Below are 22,333 nucleotides of genomic sequence, written 5' to 3'. Positions count from 1 at the left end.
TTCCTACAGTGGTGACCCCGAATCTTCGCGGGCGATCTTCGCGGAGGAAGTGAGATGCAGTGACCCGATGGGTGCGAACGCAGAGGCTTTGAAGCTTCCTCGGTTTTGGGAACAACAGGCGGCCTCCTGGTTTGTGCAAGCGGAGGCTCAGTTCGAGCTTCGGAATATGTGTAAGACGGTACAAGAGCAGTGGTCTACATTCAAGGAGATATTTCACATCTTTCAAGATAAATATATTCCACTGAGGAAAAAGGGGAGTAAAAGAAAAGACTGCCATCCATGGCTTAGTAAAGTAATAAAGGATAGTATTCGACTGAAAACAAGGGCATATAAAGTAGCCAAATCTAGTGGGAGGATAGAAGATTGGGAAGCATTTAAAAGCCAGCAAACAATAACTAAAAGATTAATTAAGAAAGGGAAGATTATGAAAGTAAACTAGCAAAAAATATAAAAACAGATAGCAAGAGTTTCTACAGCTATATAAAAAGAAAAAGGGTGGCTAAAGTGAACGTTGGTCCCTTAGAGGATAGGACCGGGAAACTAGTGGTGGGGAACATGGAGATGGCAAAGACGCTGAACAAATATTTTGTATCAGTCTTTACAGTAGAGTGCACTAAAAATATCCCAACACTGGACAAACAGGGGGGAGGAGCTAAACACGATTAAAATCACTAAAGAGATGGTACTCAGTAAAATAATGGGACTTAAGGCGGATAAATCCCCCGGAACTGATGGCCTACAACCTAGGGTCTTGAGAGAAGTGGCGGTAGGGATTGTGGATGCATTGGTGATCATTTTCCAGAACTCCCTGGACTCAGGAAAGGTCCCGGCAGATTGGAAAACTGCTAATCTAACACCCTTAATCAAGAAGGGAAGTAGACAAAAAGCTGGAAACTATAGACCAGTTAGCCTAACATCTGTGGTTGGCAAAATGTTGGAGTCCATTATTAAGGAAACAGTATCAGAGCATTTGGATAAACATAATTTAATAGGACAGGGTCAGCATGCTTTTACGAAGGGGAAGTCATGTTTGACAAATTTGCTCGAGTTCTTTGAGGATGTAACATACAGGGTGGATAAAGGGGAACCAGTGGATGTAGTGTATTTGTACTTCCAAAAGGCATTTGACAAGGTTCCACACAAAAGATTACTGATCAAGATAAAAAATCACGGGATTGGGGGTAATATACTGGCATGGGTGGAAGATTGGCTATCTAACAGAAAACAAAGAGTTGGGATAAATGGTTCATTCTCGGGCTGGCAATCAGTAACTAGTGGTGTCCCACAGGGATCAGTGCTGGGACCCCAACTCTTTACAATCTATGTTAACGATTTGGAGGAAGGGACCGAGTGCAACATATCCAAATTTGCCAACGATACAAAGATGGGAGGGAAAGCAGTGAGTGAGGAGGACATAAAAAACCTGCAAAAGGACATAGACAGGCTAAGTGAGTGGGCAGAGATTTGGCAGATGCAATATAATGTTGGAAAGTGTGAGGTTATGCACTTTGGCAGAAAAAATCAAAGAGCAAGTTATTATCTAAATGGAGAGAAACTGCAAAGTGCTACAGTACAAAGGGATCTGGGGGTCCTGGTACATGAAACACAAAAAGTTAGTATGCAGGTGCAGCAGGTGATCAGGAAGGCCAATGGAATCTTGGCTTTTATTGCAAGGGGGATGGAGTATAAAAACAGGGAAGTCTTGCTGCAGTTATATAGCGTATTGGTGAGGCCACACCTGGAATACTGCGTGCAGTTTTGGTTTCCATATTTAAGAAAAGATATACTTGCTCTCGAGGCGGTTCAGAGAAGGTTCACTCGGTTGATTCCAGAGATGAGGGGGTTGACGTATGAGGAAAGGTTGAATAGGTTGGGACTCTACTCATTGGAGTTCAGAAGAATGAGAGGCGATCTTATCGAAATATATAAGATTGTGAGGGGGCTTGATCGGGTGGATGCGGGGAGGATGTTTCCACTGATGGGTGAGGCTAGAACTAGGGGGCATAATCTTAGAATAAGGGGCTGCCCTTTCAAAACTGAGATGAGGAGAAACTTCTTCACTCAGAGGGCAGTAAATCTATGGAATTTGCTACCCCAGAGAGCTGTGGAAGCTGCAACATTAAATACATCCTATTTCTTATGTTCTTATGTTATATCGTGGTGGATCAGACCCGGTATCTCTACGTGGTCTCCGCACTCGACAGCTCCACGGCTTCGAGGATCATCAACCTGCTGGAAAAACCCCCGGCCGACAGCAAGTATGATACCCTTAAGGCGCGGCTACTTCAGGTTTTCGGCCTCACGAAGACGGAGCGTGCACGACGATTGCTCACGCTGCCCGGGCTAGGCGACTTCAAGCCATCGGAGTTAATGAGCCAGATGCTCACACTCCTCGGGTCCGAACCACAATGTTTCCTCTTTCGGGAGTTGTTCCTGAGCCAGTTGCCCGAGCAGGTACAGGTGGCCCTCGCATGGTGTGGCACTTGCGGACGAAGCTGATACTATTTACGTGGTCATGCAGCAATGTTGCACCGCCTCGAGGCATCCTTCCCCACGGGACCCCGCCCCGACGCCTCCACCATCCGCCTTGTGTTATTACCACGCCCGTTTCGGCGCAAAGGCCAGATGCTGCCGCCCACCCTGTGGTTTCACGCCCAAGGCAACCACAAAATACCAGCACCAGCTGTGCGAAAGGAAGACCAAACCTGCAGTATGCCCCACAGCTGCGATGGCGATTGGCAACTCCGGGAAGTTACTCTATATCACTGATTCCATCTCGGGCCGGCGATCTTTGTGCGATACGGGGGCGTAGTGCAGCATTCTTCCCGCATCAGTCCTCGACATCCGGGCTGGGAGGCGCGGGCTTCCCCTCCAAGCCGCCAACGGCAGTGCTATTCGTACATTCGGGAGTCAGCAGATCAAGGTGTGTTTCGGTGGGCAACACTTCCAATGGGAGTTCATCACTGCCACAATTTCACAAGCGATCCTCAGCGCGGACTTTTTATGCGCCAACGGCTTGTTGGTCGATTAAAAAAATCGTCGACTGATCAACGCCGCCACTTACAACTCCATTCCATGCGTTCAAAGTTCAGTCGCGTCGCACGCGGTCTCCTGCGCCTTGCCAGCGCCCAACAAATTCACCCGCCTTCTTGGCGAGTTCCCGGAGCTAACCAGGCCCACCTTCTCTGCAACGTCCGCCAAGCATGGTGTAGAGCACCATATTACAACGACTGGCTCCCTGGTCTACGCACGGGCTCGGCGACTAGAAGCCAGCAAACTTGCGGCTGCAAAGGCAGAGTTCGCCGTGATGGAGCGGTTGGGGATTATTCGCTGGTTGAATAGTCCCTGGTCGTCGCTGCTCCATATTGTCCCTAAACCTGGCGGTGGCTGGCGGCCCTGCGGTGACTACCGACGCCTTAACGAAGTCACGACCCCCGATCGGTACCCCATACCGCACATACAAGATTTCTCAGGCACATTTGGCGGGAACTTCGATCTTTTCCAAGGTCGACCTTGTTTGTGGGTACCATCAAGTGCCGGTACATCCCCAGGACGCCCAAAAGACAGTGGTCATTACCCCCTTCGGCCTATTCGAGTTCCTCCGAATGCCTTTCGGGCTCAAAAATGCGACACAGGCATTTCAGCGCCTAATGGATTCGGTGCTGCGGGATGTTAAGTTCTTATTCGTTTATCTCGATGACATCCTTGTAGTGTATGTAACCGTTCCACCTTTAAGAGAACCGTTCCACCTTTAAGAGAACTATTTTAAGAGTTGCACTACTTTATCTTGGCTGCTGTATACTGTAATACCGGCGGTGACCACACCGGTATATAAGTGCTGTGTAATGATTTATTGGGCAGTTCCGCCCTGACCTTCGACTAGTAAAGACCTGTTAAATTTTACTCTTGTGGTCTGTGTAGTAATTGTCAATATAACACACAGACTTAACAGTGGCGACGAGTACGATCTTACCCTGCGGCAGAGATACATCCAAGGCAGTTTAACGGGCGTCGAGAAGAGGCATCCGCCCTCATCATTCTGCTGAGAGAAGACTCGGGTCTGCAGAGCAAAGGAAGAATTCTGACACGAAGCCTTCCATCAGCAACAGGCAGTGATCATCCCTTCTATCACGGTGGTGGGTAAGCCGATCAGCGACGAGCAGCAAGTCGGCCACGTTGGCTGTGAAATAGGGGAGGGAAAAACGGAGGATATAAGGGCGGAGAACTCGACCACGGCCGGGGAAAAGAGCCGGACAGAAGTCGGGGCCAGAGGCGCTGAGACTGGGGCAGCGTAAGGCACGGAAGCCGCGGTGAATGCAAACGCAGCCGGTGTGAGAGACCGGGCTGCAAGCGGGCTGGGAGACGCCACAGCATCGAGAGAGAGCTCGACCGCGACCGGTGAAAAAGGCCGGGCAGCTACCGAGGCCGCGAGGCGCAGCGACCGGGACAGCAAGGCACAGGAGAAAATAAAAAAAAAAAAACGCGGAGAACTCAGCCGCAGCCGGGGGGGAAAGGACCAGACTGCAAGAGGGGCTGGGAGGCACGATTCGAGAACCGCTTGCGCGGGAGAAAATAATTTTTTTTTTTAAAAACCGCGGAGAACTCAGCCGCAGCCAGGGGGAAAGGACCGGACTGCAAGAGGGGCTGGGAGGCATGATTGAAAACCGCTGGGGAGGGCGAACGCAGCAATACGGCAATCGCCGTTACAGCCAGCGGGAGAGACAGAGCCCGAGCGAGCGGGAGAGACAGAGCCCGAGCGAGCGAGCGAGACCGAGCGAGCGGGAGAGAGAAGAGACCGAGCGAGCGAGGGAGACCGAGACCGAGCGAGGGAGACCGAGCGAGCGAGGGAGAACGAGACCGAGCGAGCGAGGGAGAACGAGACCGAGCGAGCGAGGGAGACCGTGCGAGCGAGGGAGACCGAGCAAGCGAGGGAGAACGAGACCGAGCGAGGGAGACCGAGCGAGGGAGACCGAGACCGAGCGAGCGGGAGTGACAAGAGACAGCCAGCAAAGGAGAAAGGCAAACGCGGGAAGCCGCCATTTTCGTAGGCGGGGAAGAAGACAAGCGCGGGAAACCGCCATTTAAAAAAAAAGAAAAGAAAAATTTCCTTTTGTTTCTCAAGAAGATTGCGAGGATGCCTAAGCGTGGTAACATCAACGATTTCGATCCCGATGTTGAAGATTGGGCCACATATGTAGAACGCATTGAGATTTATCATAAGGCAAATAAAATATCAAAGAATGATAAAGTACTAACCTTACTAAACTCAATGGGTGCGAAGACATACGGGCTATTGAAGCATCTTCTATCACCAGCTAAACCGGCGGATCAGACTTTCGCTAATATTGTTGCTGTCCTGAAGAATCATTTGAACCCCACACCGCTGATGTTAGTGGAACGATTTAAATTTTATGCGAGAGCGCAACTGAAAGAGGAAAGCAACGTGGAGTACTTAATTGAACTGCGTAAGCTAGCGAAATACTGTCAGTTTGGGGAAAGACTGACAGAGGCACTGAGAGACAAATTCGTGTGTGGATTGTCGAAAGAAGGAACACAAAAGCGGCTGCTTGAAGAGAATGATCTTACACTTGATAAGGCTGTCTCTATTGCAGCATCGCACGAAGCCGCAGTGAGAGGCACTGCGGAAATGCAGCTGAAGGCAGCGGTACTCGGCGTAGATCAAATGGCTTTGGGTACAACAAAATGTTATCGTTGTGGGAAGACAAAACATGATCAGAACCAATGCTGGTTTAGAAACCAGGAATGTAGAAAATGTGGCAAGCTTGGTCACATAGCTAAAGTATGCCGGTCAGGAAAGAAGACCAGCAACAAAAAGTCACCGCAGGAAAAGTGCAGAAAGGTACATAAGGTGGCTGAGAAGAGTTCGGATGAACAGAATTCGGATTCAGACTCCAACAGCAAGGAACTGGGTAGTCTGAGAATTCACCATGTGAATAAGGAAGCTGACCGACAAACTATCTGGGTCACACTGCAGATAGCAGGAGTCCATGTGAAGATGGAATTGGACACCGGATCAGCATTGACGGTCATGAATAAGCAAGATTACAAAAGGTTATTCACACATATTCCCCTACGGGATACGGAGATAGTATTAAAGACATACACGGGGCAAAGAGTATACCCCATCAGAAAGATGAAAGTCAAGGTGAGACACAAGGGCAAAGAACACCAAGGAATGGACTTATATGTGCTACCTGAGGGAGGTCCACCACTTCTGGGACGGGAGTGGATCAGGAAAATAGATATAGACGGGCACTCCCTAAAAGCAATGACGGTAGATTCCGGAAAAAGAAAAGATGTCAAACCTGAACGATTGTCCAGAATATTGGATGAGGGCATATGCAGCAGTGACAGTGACAAAGCAGAGAGTGAGGACTCAGTGAAGACAATCAGCTCAGACTCTGGAACTGATGATGGTAAGACCAGCCCATGTGCAAAAGACAAGTCTAAAATGGACTTGCAGACTAATGATGGAAAAACGAAGGAGTGCATAAATGCTTCAGAAGAGAACAAAGTATCAGAACAGAATTCCACTGAACAACAACAACATAGTTTGACAGAGAATTCTGAGTCTGTCCAGTCTACAGACATGCACATTTCTGAGGAACACCGGGCTCAAACTCAACTCAATTTCAAACTACAACAGCAATTAGAACAAATGATTCACCGTTTTGAGCAAGAGATGAATGCAAAGAAAAAGTTCTTTGACACAGAGTGGGAGAACCTGGAAAGACAGCAGAAGCAGCTGATTGAGAAAATGGAGCAGGAACACACAAACCGTCTGCGCGATGAGGCCAAACGAATCAAAGCTGAGCAAGAAAGGGAATATGTCAAATCCATCAATCAGTTGAAAGCTAAGAAGAAAGAGTACCCTTTTGTGAGCAGTGTCAGCAGTAATAAGCCACTCAGGGGATTGGTGGCAGAGGCAAAAGCTGATGTGATGGAGGAAATAGAAGACAATAGAGAAGGAGCAGAAGATGATGACTCATCTGAACCATTATCACCCCTACCAGGTCACGCACGTGGTCCCTCCGAACTGAGCCAAATCAGTCTGGAAGTAGAGAAACTTCCCAAGGTACTCGAGCCTTTAGAAGTCAGCAATGATGGTTCTGAAGTTACGAAAGTTCAAGCTGTTAAGTCCAGTGAAGGACTATTAGATGAGTCACCCCAGCAACAAGAATCTACTACACCATCGAAAACTACTACACCACCGAGGCATTATCCGGACAGAGTCAGGAAGCGCAGGAGGCGCCACCGCAGAGACTGAATCTGTGAACTGTTTTTACATGAAGTTGTATATATATGTTATGATGTTATGTTTAATGGGGAATATATATACTGTTAAGCTAAAAAGGGAGGATTGTAGTGTATGTAACCGTTCCACCTTTAAGAGAACCGTTCCACCTTTAAGAGAACTATTTTAAGAGTTGCACTACTTTATCTTGGCTGCTGTATACTGTAATACCGGCGGTGACCACACCGGTATATAAGTGCTGTGTAATGATTTATTGGGCAGTTCCGCCCTGACCTTCGACTAGTAAAGACCTGTTAAATTTTACTCTTGTGGCCTGTGTAGTAATTGTCAATATAACACACAGACTTAACAATCCTGATTGCCAGTGCCACCAAAGAGGAACACATCAATCATCTGCGCATCCTCTTTCGCCGCCTCCATCAACATGGCCTTATAATCAACCCGGCCAAATGCCAGTTCGGCCTACAGCAGCTGGACTTCTTGGACCACCGCATCACCGCGGAGGGGGCGACGCCACTTCGGTCAAAGGTGGAGGCGATTGCAGCATTTCCGCGGCCGCAGTCCATCAAGGCCCTCCAGGAGTTCCTGGGTATGGTAAATTTTTATCATTGTTTTATTCCCAGGGCCGTGCAACTTATGTAGCCACTCTACGAGACCCTCCAAGGAAAGTCGGGAAAGGAACCCCTGGTTTGGACGCCTGAGATGGTTTGTGCTTTTGGGGACACAAAGGCTGCTCTCGCAAATGCCACAATGTTGGCGCACCCATTGCCTGGAGCCACCATCGCTCTGACGACCGACGCGTTGGACTACGCCATAGGAGCCGTGCAGGAGCAGTGGGTCAACAGTACGTGGCAGCCGCTGCCGTTTTTTAGTCGCCAACTGCGCAGTAATGAGTGCAAGTACAGCACGTTCGACAGGGAGTTGTTGGCGCTGCTTCTGGCCATCCGCCATTTTCGTTTTCTGTTGGAAGGGCGCCACTTCACCGCGTTTGTGGACCACAAACCATTGACGTTTGCCATGGCCAAGACTGCCGAACCGTGGTCAGCTAGACAGCAGCGGCAACTCACCTTTATTTCAGAGTTCACCACCGACATCTGGCACGTGGCCAGCAAGGACAATGTGGTTGCTGATTGCCTCTCGCAGGCGACCGTCCAAGCCGTCCAGCTGGGAATCGATTATTCACACATGGCTGCCGACCAAGCAGCCGACCCGGAAACTCAGGCATTCCGTACCGACTCCTCTTGCCTCCAGCCAACGGATGTGCATTTCCATGCGGCGGGCACCTCCTTGCTCTGCGACGTCTCATTGGGGGATCCCCGCCCAATCGTTCCTTTTTCTTGGCGGCGGAAAGTTTTTGACGCCATCCACGGACTTTCACATCCTGATGTGAGGGCATCTCAAAAGTTGCTGGCATCCAAATTCGTCTGGAGAGGAATGCGCAGGGACGTCCGCGACTGGGCTAACACCTGCGTCGTTTGCCAAAGTGCACCGCCATGTCAAAGCCCCCTTGGCCACTTTCGAAGTACCAGAGCGCCAGTTTGACCACATCAACGTCGACCTCGTTGGGCCTCTTCCACCATCGCACGGGTTCACACACCTCCTGACTATCGTTGACCGCACCACAAGATGGCTGGAAGCAGTCCCTCTGACGTCCACCACCTCCACGGACGTCGCCAGGGCTTTTATTTCCTCATGGGTTGCACGGTTCGGTGTCCCAACAGATATTTCCTCAGACCGCGGCCCGCAATTCTCATCCGACCTTTGGAACGCTGTAGCTTTAGGTTTGGGCACCAAGCTCCATCGCACCACGGCCTAGCATCCGCAGGCAAACGGGTTATGTGAGTGCTTTCATCGGTCGTTGAAGGCGTCGTTGAGGGCCACCCTCCAGGGCACCGCATGGGCAGATAGGCTGCCTTGGGTTATGCTTGGGTTGCGGACAGCACCAAAGGAGGACTTGCAGTCTTCTACCATGGAACTTGTGTACGGCCAGCCACTCCGGGTGCCAGGTGAGTTCTTGCCATCACCGACGAAGACGTGGTCCGCAGCCACCCAACTAGACGCCCACCGGGAAGCAGCCCAGTGTTTCAAGCCAATTCCGACGTCACATCATGATTTGCCTGTCTCCCATGTTCCAACGGAGTTGATGCAGGCCAGGTTCATTTTCATTCGTCATGATGCCCATCGCAGTCCACTCACACCTCCTTATACGGGCCCTTTCCGAGTATTGCAGGCAGGTGCCAAGAGCTTTTTGGTCGACATCGGCGGCAAACCCGACCATATCTCAATTGACCGCCTCAAGCCCGCGCACCTGGATCTCGAGCAACCGGTCAAGCTTGCACAGCCACCGCGTCGTGGTCGACCGCCTGCTGCTAGCACGCCCAACCGGATCGTTCCACCGGCCAGCTCCTCAGCTGCCCAGCAATTTCCTCTCCGAGAATATAGGAGTCGTTCGAACAGGCTCGTCCGACTTCCTCTTCGATTGACTTTCACTGTTAAGGACAATTCTGGGGGGGCGCATGTGGCAGAGCCACCAAGGGACTCTTATATGGATGTACATAATTGCCTTTAACAGAGTGAATCGGTACCTATATTTGTTGCTGTATGTAAATAACGCGGTCCCTTTAAGATGTAGACCGAACACGATGACATCATCACGCAGGTCACATGACGTTCCAAATGGCGGGAAACGTGATGACGTCATGACGTCAGTGGGGAAGCTTCCAGAATCAGTCCTCGTGGAGTCAGCCTTAAGCAAACACCTGTTGTTTAGTTCTCTTGCGTTTTAACTGTTACTTCCACCAGTTTGTATTAAACATCGTTTAATTACCAGTGTTGCCTGGTCTCAGTACTTCAGATAGGAATTTGGCGATTCCTACAGGAGAAAGAAAGTAAATCAGAGGTCTTGTCACAGTGTGCGGAAACACTGCCAGCTGGACCGAGTGAGTCATGCCGATGCATACTGGGTTATTTTGCAAACTGCTTGCCCAGAATGCTGCATCCTGGGAATTAGGACATCGCACCCAATGTCATCTTTTTGCCAGCAATAAAAAGAGAGTAAAAGGCTAATATTTCATCCAAAAATAAACTTCTCAGTGGTAATTCTCCATGTAAGTGTATTCAGTAAAGTGACTTTTAATCTATACAAGTTCCACGTATTTTAGGAATACATGCTACATTCAGGCTAACCCCCTGTTCGAGTGGGTGGTGGTGATCGTGGGCAGCACTGATTGGGAACTCACAAGCCCACACTGCCTGATTTCCTGTCCGTGCTGTGTCTCTGCACAGATCCTTCAGTCTGTTCCCTGTTACTGAGTAAATGAGTCAGAATCCGAACCTGAAACAACACAATGACCAGCCGCGTAACCGTATCAGCCTTTGCTATTTCGGGACAGCTTATTATTTTACAGCCAATTGTAACGTTCATTTCCTCAGAACGCACAAAACATTTGTTTCTTCCCTGTATAGAAATGGAAGCTAAGCCATGCAGCACCCAAGCTGCTCTGCAGCTGGCAACAGTCCGACTGTCCGACTCCACGATCACTTTCGTACACGGCGTGTAGTTCAAGCTGGTCTTGTCCCTGTAGGAACACCTTGCTCACATACACAGTGATCCATTTAATATTACAGCCATAAAATTCACCCAATTGAGTCGTCTCTGGCTATACAAGCTCACAGCCCATTAGAGCTGTATTAGGCCGTGAGCAGTGAAATGGCAATGGTTTCAGTAACGTTATTTCTCCCCAGGAAGATGGTCCATGAAAGAAAGAAAAGGAAATAAAGACCTTGCATTTATACAGCGTATTTCACGACCTCAAGACATCCCAGAGTGCTTTACAGCCAATGAAGTACTTTTGAAATGTAGTCACTGTTGTTATGTAGGAAACACGGCAGCAAATTTATGCACAGCAAGCTCCCACAAACATTAATGTGATAATGACCAGATCACCTGATGTAGTGACATTGGTTGAGGAATAAATATTACCCAAGACACCGGGGAGAACTCCCCTGCTCTTCTTCAAAAGGGCGCCATGGGATCTCCGACAGTGCAGCGCTCCCTCAGTAATGCACTGGAGTGTCAGCCTAGATTATGTGCTCAAGTCTCATGGAGTGCATCTTCAAAAGCCATTTCCTACCAATTGCACCACTAGTCTCGCACACTGCTCAATTCATGACCCACCCGCCCCCATCATTCAGCTACCAACAATCTGTACCAAACACGAGGCACTCCTCCAATTCCTAGCTTCATCTCACTCATTTGGAGGAGGCGGTGTTGGCCATTCTTGACAGTAGCATGGCTGAGCCCATGGCCAGCGGCGGGGCTGAAAGGATACAAGACGCTGGTATCCTCATACGTTATCCTCCTTCTGGCATGCACCTCTCGCTTTCCCACCCTCCCCTCAACACAACTCCACACTTGTGCCTTCCTCATTTCACACACCCAAGAAATGCAGCCTGCCCAGCCAGTGGTTGGCCAAGAAGAGGGAGAGTGAAGAAGAAGAAGAAGAAACACAGTCACTCGATTTGATACTCCCAGCCACCAGCTCCTTGAGGTCGACCAGCAAGGCCATTTGCAGTGTCCCAGCTGCAAGTCAGCAGCCTTCCACCAGCCATGCCGCAGCCACTGGGGTAGCACTGCGTGACATCACTAGGATAGGCAAAGGCACACACAAGACAGTTACTAAGGGAATGCACAAGGGTGATGAGTTGATTTATTGATGTAATATTGGATGGATAGATGTATAAAGTTGGATTGGAAAGTCTGCTTTGTGGTGGCTTTTATTTCAGCAATGTGGCCAAGAGGACACTGTGATGGTCAGTAACAGAGGGAAGGTAAGGTGTGGGACTAATGTTGAAAGGGGAATTGGGGTTGTGGTCACTGGTACCGCAGGCAGATGATTCCATACCACATATCCCAGCCAAAAAGGGGCTGTCTGGGTTGCATCCTTCCTTCTGCTTCCTCTTCTTGTGCTTCCTCTTATTCTGCTCCTTCCTCTTCTGTGTCTTCCTCTTCCCTCTGTGAGCGGATGCTGGAAATCTGAACTAAAAGCAGAAAATTTTGGAAATACTCAGTAGGTCAGGCAGTATCTCACCCTGAGGCGTGAACTCTGTTTTTCTCTCCATGTATGCTGCCTGACCTGCTGAGTATTTCCAGCATTTTCTGTCTTCTCAGAGGCCTTCCTTTACCATCCAAGGCCCTGCAAGCATCCAGCAGCACTCCCTGCACATTTTAAAAACTTTTAACATCTATTGCACCAAGCCATGTTTCCTACATCCAGTCCAAAAGCTTAAATGCTAACTTACCTGAAAGATGTGTGTGTCCCTTTATGTAGCACCTACAGCATCTCTGTAGGTCTGCTGCATGCTCGCTTTTCTGAGCGAGCTTAGGACCCAACGTTAAACTCAACACAAAGGTCCAAGTTCGCAGAGCGTGGCGTCAAGTCGACGCTGCACAATGACTGACATCACACTCTGCAGATTTGCATGTCTAGGGCCAGCGACATTGGCAGCCGCAGAGTCCCGCGTCAGAGGGGGGTGGAAGTGAGGCAGCCGCCATTTCCTTCATGAAACGGGCCTTACCGGGTGGCGCTAAGTACCTGACTTTCTAGCCCCAGTCTATATGAAGCCGTTAGCAACAAAGTTAACCAAAATCTGTATGGCACTTGGCTATAGGTCAAAACAAGCTATTCTAACATTGTATAGCCAATTATGTTCAAAATACTTTGTGCACTTTCAAAAGGATGTTGATGAATTATTTACGGGAGTTAATTTAATCAAGCTGTATGAGGACAAAACTAGAGGGGATTGAGTGTCTCACCATCCAAAACAAGGCATCATGGAGGATTTGGGTTGGCTGGAGTTAGAGAGGGTGTTTGTGTCCACATTAGTGTTCCGAAGAACTTATTCCACACACCAACCTTAAAGTCCCAAAATGAAATATGCACTTCTCTTCTAAATACCAGGTTACACACGGACACTGATTTAAGATGGATTGTCACACTCTCTGCTAGCTCACTTAAGGAAAACTCTCATTTTATTATAGCTTAAAACCAATGTTCTACAATTGGGTGAAGGCATGAGTTAACTTTGCTGGGTATATATTGTTTTTTCAAATTATGCCAACAAGTTGAGCAAATCAACCAGTTCAATAAACAACTTTATAGGTTCTTGCAACTCACAGAGGCATTAGTGGACAATCCCCGAGATGGGGGGTAGCCTTTGCTCCCTTGGAACTCAAGAACTTAATCTGGAAAGAAGTCAACAAAATTCATTTTGTGCCAAAGTTTACAAGTTATTAATTAGAGGGGTGGCAGTACAAAGCATAAATGATCAGGGAGGAGGACCTTGGGATTTAAGTAACACACTTGAGTTTGTCTACGATTTGATCGGACAATTATTTAGCCTCTCTAACTGTACTGATAAGGTTAATTCAATTGAAGTTCCTTCACAGTTGCATTCTCCTCTACATAGAATGGCTGCACTTGTCTACTCACTGGAGGGTAAGATGTTGGCGCTGTGATTGTGAAGAGAGTGCCTTCCTTCATATGTTGTGACATTGCTCTTAAATCTACCCTTTTTGGGAATTGTTAGTAGCACATACCCAATGTGGATGTGATAATATCCTAAGATGTGTCTATTGGGGTTATTGCTGGCCATTAAGGCTCTACAACGTTCATACAGTATCATTCAACATTGCTAGTGACAAAGACGTGTGATGATCAAAGGACCCACTTACGTACTGGAAGAATATGGTCCTGAAGCGTCTGCATCTGGAATGAGTGGCATCTTAGAACGTGGGGAAGGTATAATTCCACCATCAAATCTGAGAAGAAATGCGGAAGACGCTTGGAGTACAAGACTTAAAGGTCAAGACCCAGTACTGAGGATTCGGAGACTTCTCCCTGCATATTAATTCGGGATACAATCCTGTCCTGGATCGGAGAACATGGAGGAGCTATCCCGAGTAGGTGGCAGACTTTCCAGAGCCTTTTCAGTAGTAGCACAGAGCATCGATTCCTTTGATTGGTGAGGCGACAGAGAAAACCAAGAATGATGCCTCTGGGACTTAGGGTTCAAAATTACGAGGAAAGACTTGCAGATTGTTTTTGTTCTCATTGGAGAGAAAAAGATTTTGGGGCATGCAATCCCAGGGTTTTAACGCTGAGGAGGATAGATTATGTAGATAGAAGCAGATGATTTGACCTAGACTTTGAACGGACTCTTAGTAAATGCACTTGATGTTATGCTGATTAACTCATCTAAAAAGGAATTGGATAAGTAGAAGTTGGAAACGAATGGGATGCTGAAGATGCAATGATCACATATGCCACACAACACAATGGTTCCTGAGTTGGTGAGATTTGGGCTAATTTGGAAGGCTAATATTAAATATTGAAGATATGGGCAAAGACAGATAACCTGAAATTTTGGGGATCAGGGAGTATTAATGTAGTACTTTTCCTCAAGAGAGTGAATGGGTGGAGCAGAGTCCACGATAGAATGGTAGTGCATGTTCTTTGGAAGAAGTAGACTTGATGGCCACATTTGTTGGTGCAAGCCCTTAGTCTTTCTTCAGTTATTGATGTTGTTAGACTAACAATCTCCTCTGATTATGTTTGCTGTGGCTCAGTTGGTTACACTCTCGCCTTGGAGTAAATAGGTTGTGGGTTTAATTCACACTACAAAAACTAGAGCACATAATCTAGACTGATACTGTAGTCCAGTGAGGGTGCTACCAACTGACAGCACCTCCAACAGTGCAGCGCTCACTATCACTACTCCTTAGGATGACCAAACACACTCATGTCAGCCGTGGCTCAGTGGGCAGCACTCTCACCTCTGAGTCAGAAGGTTGTAGGCTCAAGTCCCAACCCAGAGACTTGAGCACAAAATCTAAGCTGACACTCCAGTGTAGTACTGAGGGGGTGCTGCACTGTCAGAGGTGCCGTCTGTTGGATACAGTGTTAAACCAAGGTTCTGTCTGCCCTCGCAGGTGGATGTAAAAGATCTTGTGCCACTATTTCAAAGAAGAGCAGGGGAATTCTCCCCGGTGTCCTGGCTAATATTTATCCCTCAACTAACATCACTAGAACAGATTATCTGGTCATTATCACATTGCTGTTTGTGGGAGCTTGCTGTGTGCAAATTGGCAACCGCATTTCTTAACTTGCATCAGTGGCTACTCTTCAAAAGAACTGAGGTCCTGAAAGGCACTATATAAATGTAAGTCTTTCTTTTATAAATAGGGTTCCCACAACCCTATTGCTAAAGTTGCTTCCAAGAATTTTGTGTCATATTTTGTGCCAATCAGGTATTTGGGAATGCTCTTGGAAAACTCTCACTCACCTGTCCAGGCAACAAGAAAATGATTACTATCAGACGGATGACCTTTTTCACACTTAATGGCATCCAACTATTATTTCTGTCACTTTTCAAAGCACTTTGGGACATCCTGAGATTGTAATAAGGTGTTACATTAGTGCAAGTTCATTCATATTGTAAGCTGTCTCCCTCTCTTCTCTCTCTTTAGCTTCTCAATACTGTATGGTCATTGTTCCTCTGAACGTAACTCTTGTTTATTTTAGCTTCAAATACTATGTCCCACACACAGTTCTGCCTACCTGTATCCGCACTGTTCTGAAAACAATTCAGTCTTCAGAAACAATGGAATTCCCTACTTTCCTCATTCTTCCCTTCTTCCTGCAATCTAGATGTTCTAAAGGCAGAGTGTTAGATCCGTGTATCTTAATGTTGTGTCCTTCAATAATCAGACAACGACTGCAGGGAACGATTCAACAGGTGTTTACTGAATGAGGGTTACTCTAGAACTAACTGTACAGATCACTACTCAGGGTTTATATACAGGTGTGGTCACTGCCGGTACTACAGTATACAGGAGCTGTAAAAAGTAGTTCTCCCCTTAAAGGTACATACATTACAATTCCTCCCCTATTAGATTAACAGTACCATAACATTCATTTAACAATTAAATATCAACTAATTACAATTAACACTTTTAACATGCAACATTAGCTGAAAATAGTCTATTTATAAATTCAGTCTTTGGGGAGGCTTCCTGATCCTTTCTGGATAGCGCCTTGCCCGAGTGTCTTGCTCTTGGTGCGGAGGCGATTCTGGCCGCCTGTCGTCGGTTGGTTCACCAGCTTCCGATGCTACTGTTTCTGGGGTAAATGCTACCTGTACGTCGGGTTCATCACCAGGTACATATGGGCGAGGCATGGGGTTCACTTGTTCTTGTGATTCTAGGGTCTGGTCAGCATGGCGTCCCACGATGCTCTCCCCAACGTCCACTGTGTACATTAGTGGGCCCTGCCGTGTGCATGTCGTTCCTGGTTGCCATTTCTCTGTTCGGTAGTCGCGGGCCAAGACTGGTTGCCCTACATTGAAGCTCCTTGTTGGCTTCTCATGGATGTGCTGGAATTGCTTACTCTCAACATCTCTTCGTACGTTTGGTCTGAGCAAATCCAGGCGAGATCTTAACCTTCGGTTAAAGAACATCATGGCTGGGGCCTGGTTGGTGACTGCATGTGTCGCATTCCGGTAGGCGAACAGGAAATTGTCCACCTTGTGCTGCAGCGGAATGTTGTCATTGTACATAGCCTTTATTGCCTTCTTAAAGGTTTGTACGAACCTCTCAGCCAATCCATTTGTGGCTGGATGATACAGGGCGGATGTGTAATGCCTTACCCCATTCCTTTTCATAAATCTTCGAAACTCTTCGGACACAAACTGTGGTCCGTTATCAGAGCAAATCTGCTCTGGCAAGCCATTCCTGGCAACAATGGTCCGTAGGACTCCAATAGTTTTCTCCGTGGTGGTGGAGGATATTTTGATCACCTCAGGCCATTTCGAGTGCGCATCCACGGCTATTAAAAACATTGAGTCCATGAAGGGACCAGCAAAATCAATATGCACCCGTTGCCATGGAGAGGAGGGCCACTCCCATGGGTGTAGAGGGGCATGTGGTGGTGCATTTTGGAACTTCTGGCATCCTGAGCAGCTCTTTGTCAGGTCCTCGATTTGCTGATCAATCCCCGGCCACCACACATAAGCCCTAGCAAGGCTTTTCATTTTCACCCCTCCCAGACGAACTTCGTGAAGCTCATTGAGCACTCTCTCCCTTAACTTGGGTGGAATTACCACTCGGGATCCACACATCAAGGTCCCCTGGCATACTGACAGCTGTTCTCTTCTGGATGAGAATGCTGGCAACAGTGAGTCGCCATGTGCTGGCCACCCCTTCACCGTCAAATCATATACCCGAGACAGTGTCGGGTCATTTCGGGTCTCCTTCTCTATACCAGCGTTAGTTACTGGCAAGCATTCAATTATAGTCGAATGAAATATTTCGACAGGATCCACTGCTGGTGCTTCCTCCGCAGTAGGCAGTGGCAGGCGTGATAGCCCATCAGCTTTTCCATGCTGTTTCGTGCCCTTATACTCAATTTCATATTGGTGCGCCCCTAGAAAAAGGGACCATCTTTGTAGCCGTTGCGCAGTCATCACCGGAACGCCCTTCTTTGGATTAAAGATGGAGACAAGATAGTGATTGAACTTTTTCACTCCCCGCACTAGGCTGAGGGCCTCCCTGTCAATCTGGGCGTAGTTACGCTCGGCTGAGGTTAGTGATCGTGACGCAAAGGCTATTGGCCTTTCTGAGCCGTCCGAGAATTTGTGCGACAGCACCGCTCCAATGCCGTAGGGTGACGCATCACATGCCAACCGAATTGGTAATGCCGGGTTGTAATGGGCCAATACCTCTTTCGATGTGATTAGTGTTTTGCTCTTCTGGAAAGCTCATCTACATTCGTCACTCCACTTCCATGGCACCCCAGTTTGCAGTAGGGTGTTCAGTGGGTGTAGTATTGTAGACAAATTTGGCAAGAACTTATGGTAGTAGTTTACCAGCCCGAGGAACGACCTCAGTTGTGATACATTTTCCGGTGCTGGAGCCTTGACTACTGCCTCAATCTTCTTTGGGGACTTATGTAACCCCTCTTTATCGATAATGTGGCCACAATACGAGATCTGTTTTCTAAAAAACTCGCATTTGGGGCGGTTAGTTCGGAGCCCATATTCCTGCAATCTAGTGAGCACCTGCTCCAGGTTGGCAAGGTGATCACTGTCATTTTCGCCCGTGACCAGGATGTCGTCCAAATAACACTGGGTCCCTGGGATCCCTTGCAGGACTTGTTCCATTGCCCTCTGCCAAATAGCCAGAGCTGATGCTACCCCGAATACCAGCCGATTGTATTGGTAGAGACCTTTATGGGTGCTGATTTTGAGGTTTTTTTTGATGCTTCTTCTACCTCCATTTGCAGCTACGCCTGGGCCAGATCAATCTTAGTGAAGCGTTTCCCTCCAGATAGCGAGGCAAAAATATCTTCAATCCACAGAAGTGAATATTGTATGGTGTGAAGGACCGGGTTCACTGTTACCTTAAAGTCCCCACAGATGCGAACCTTCCTTGGTTCCCCAGGCGTGCTGCTCAACGACATTTTCATCACAGTGACGATGGGTGTAGCCCACTCACTCCAGTCTACCTTGGAAAGTACACCTGAATGTTCCAGACTCTGCAGCTCTGCTTCGACGGCTGGGCGGATCGCATAAGGTTGGCCTTAAAATATTTTGCGCTTGCGTTTTCTTCAATTTTAATCATCGCTGTCATGCCTTTTAGTGTTCCGAGTCCTTGCTGGAACACTTCTTTCGCATCAGTTAGGATCTTTGACAGTCGTCCAGGTGTGACGTCGTCATCCTTTTTGTCAGCCACAGTCAGTGCCTGTATGGAATGCCAATCTAGCTGTATCTTCCGGATCCATTCACGTCCTAGTAGTGGTGTTCCTCCATCTGGCAATACATATAGGTCCATTTTTGGTGTTTCCTTGCCGTTATATATAACGTTCACCCTTATTTTTCCTTTGGGGTAGACTTTTTGCCCCGTGTACGTCTTCAAGACCAACTTTGTATCTCTCAAGGGTATATGTGAGAATAGCCGCTTGTAGTCCCTTCGGTTTATGACTGTTAGGGCTGATCCTGTGTCCAATTCCATTTTCACTTGGACTCCGGCTATCTTGAGCATGACCCAGATAGTTTGGTGATCCTCCGTTTTGATCACATTATGTAGTTTCAGACAACCCAGCTCCTTGCTTCCGGAGTCTGTATCACTCTTCTGTTCGTCTGAACTACTCTCCATCACCTTATGTACCTTCTTGTACTTCTCCTGTGGAGATTTCATGCTGCTGGTTTTCTTTCCCGACCTGCAGACTCTTGCTATGTGTCCTACTTTTCCACACTGTCTGCACACTTTGTCCTTGAACCAGCAATCATTATGGTCGTGTGTTTTTCTGCCACAGCGATAGCACTTCACTGTTCCGTATGACATTTCATTTGTGCCATATTCTTGCGGTCTCCGTTGTATCTCTGCAGCGCCCCGTGCTGCTGCTTCGTGTGATACTGCAATGCTGAAAGCCTCGTCCAGCGTAAGGTCGTTTTCTGATAGAAGCCGTTTCTGGGTTCCTTCACTTTGAAGCCCACACACAAACTTGTCCCTTGAAGTATCTGCTAGTCCCGTTCCAAACTGGCAGTGTTTCGATAGCTTGCGCAGTTCCGTTAAATACTCAGCATTACTTTCATCTTTATGCTGGTTCCTTTTGTGAAACTTAAATCTTTCTGCTATCAGCAGCGGTGTGGGGTTTAAGTGGTCCTGTATGATTGACACTATGTTTTCAAAATCCTTTTCTACTGGCTTCTCTGGGGTTACTAGGTTTTGTAGTAAGCCATACGTTTTTGCACCCATTGAATTCAACAATACCAGCGCTTTCTTGTCATCTGGCACTTCATTCGCCTTGCAGTATACTTCTATGCGTTCGACATATGTCGTCCAATCTTCGACTTCATTGTCGAACGCTGTGATACTGCCACTCTTCGGCATTTTTGGGTGTGGTTAGACTGGCTTAAAATGGCGTCTCCCGTGCTTTCCTTTCTTCCCCGCTGCGGCTTAAAATGGCGTCTCCCGCGCTTTCCTTTCTTCCCCGCTGCGGCTTAAAATGGCGTCTCCCGCGCTGCTGCCAACGCCGCTCTCAGCGGTCCTTGAGGCAAATCGCAGCGCCTCGCAATTTCCTGCACGCCTCTCTCCCCCGTTGACGCTGCTCGGCCCTTGAACACCGGCTGCACTCTGCTCTCTCTCGTCTCTCTCCCCTGTTGACGCTTCTCAGCCCTTGAACACTGGCTGCACTCTGCTCTCTCTCGTCTCTCTCCCCCGTTGACGCCGCTCGGTCCTGATCACCGGCTGCGCCCTGTTCGCTCTGCCCTCTCCCTCTCCCCCATCGACGCTGCTCGGCCTTTTTCTGTGCCGCTCGGTCGGGCTCTAGCCCGTCGCTGTCCGGGAAGGGCCTGTGCAGTACCTGTTGCCAGCCCGTTTCGCTGGACCACCGTGACTGGAAAGCCAAGCCTGGCTCTCGACAGCCTCCCCTGCGATGCTCAAATCTCCGCTGGATGACTGGGCGGTTGCCCGTGGTCTACGCCCGTGCTTCTGGACTCGACCTTCTTCCACTGTTCTCCAGGAGCGGATCCCTGGGAGGTGATGCAGAGTTGCAGGTAGGTTCGAACTTGCTCGTCACCACTGTTAGATCCGTGTATCTTAATGTTGTGTCCTTCAATAATCAGACAACGACTGCAGGGAACGATTCAACAGTTGTTTACTGAATGAGGGTTACACTAGAACCAGCTGTACAGATCTCTACTCAGGGTTTATATACAGGTGTGGTCACTGCCGGTACTACAGTATACAGGAGCTGTAAAAAGTAGTTCTCCCCTTAAAGGTACATACATTACACAGAGCTTTGTGTCACTACTTCTGGATTCATAAGAACATAAGAAATAGGAGCAGGAGTCAGCCATTCGGCCCTTCGAGCCTGCTCCGCCATTCAATGAGATAATGGCTGATCTTCTGCCTCAACTCCATTCACCGGCCCTATCGCCATATCCCTTGATGCCTTTACTAGTCAGAAATCTATCGACTTCTGTTTTGAATGTACCCAATAACTGAGCCTCCACAGCCCTCTGCGGTAGAGAATTCCAAAGATTCACCACCCTCTGTATGAAGAATTTTTTTCTCATCTCAGCCCTGAATGGCCTACCCTTTATCCTGAGGCTGTGGCCCCTGGTTCTAGACTCCCCAGCCAAGGGAAACATTCTCCCAGCATCCACCCTATCAAACCCTGTAATAATTTTGTATGTTTCAATGAGATCCCCTCTCATTCTTCTCATTCTCATTCACCGCAGATTTTTTTCCTAGTCTTTTCAACAGTGGGACTTCAGTTATGGGGCGAGACTAGAGAAGCTGGGATTCTTGTCTTTAGAGCAGAGAAGGTTATGGGAAGATTTGATAGAGGTTTTCAAAATAATGGAGGGTTTTGATAGAGTAGATAGGGAGAAACTGTTTCCACTAGCAGAAGGGTTGGTAACCAGTGGACACAGATTTAAGGTAAATAGCAAATGAACCAGAGGGGAGATGAGGAGAATTTTTGTTTACGCAGCGAGTTGTTATGATCTGGAATGCACTGCCTGAAAGGACGGTGGAAACAGATTCAATCATAACTTTCAAAAGGGAATTGGATAAATACTTAAAAAGGGAAAAAAAATGTAGGGCTATGGAGCAGGGCAGTGGGATTAGTTGGATAGCTCTTTCAGAGAGCCGGCACAGGCACGACGGGCCGAATGGCCTCCTACTGTGCTGTATGATTCTCTGGTACTATCTTGGACCTTTAGTCTTGGCCTGTCATCTAGGTTTCTTTTTTACAAAGCCATTTCTAATTCCATGCTTCCTTTATGTTCTCAAATTGGCACCACTTCACCCACCAGGCCAAAAACTGTTGGTGTAAAAAATATCAAACTCTTACAGAAAGGGTACTCTTTTGAGTTTGGATTAAAGAGCACAGTTATAAGTTTGCCAGACATAGTACACAGAGAAAACCATCCCTATTTGAAACCCAGTAGCGACTCTTTGTTACTCATTAACGCCATTAAAAGTTTAAAAAC

Source organism: Somniosus microcephalus, chromosome 25 (assembly GCF_052327205.1).
Source record: "Somniosus microcephalus isolate GS21.2 chromosome 25, FLI_Smic_1.0, whole genome shotgun sequence".
Lineage (NCBI taxonomy): Eukaryota > Metazoa > Chordata > Chondrichthyes > Squaliformes > Somniosidae > Somniosus > Somniosus microcephalus.
This window is presented reverse-complemented; position numbering follows the sequence as displayed.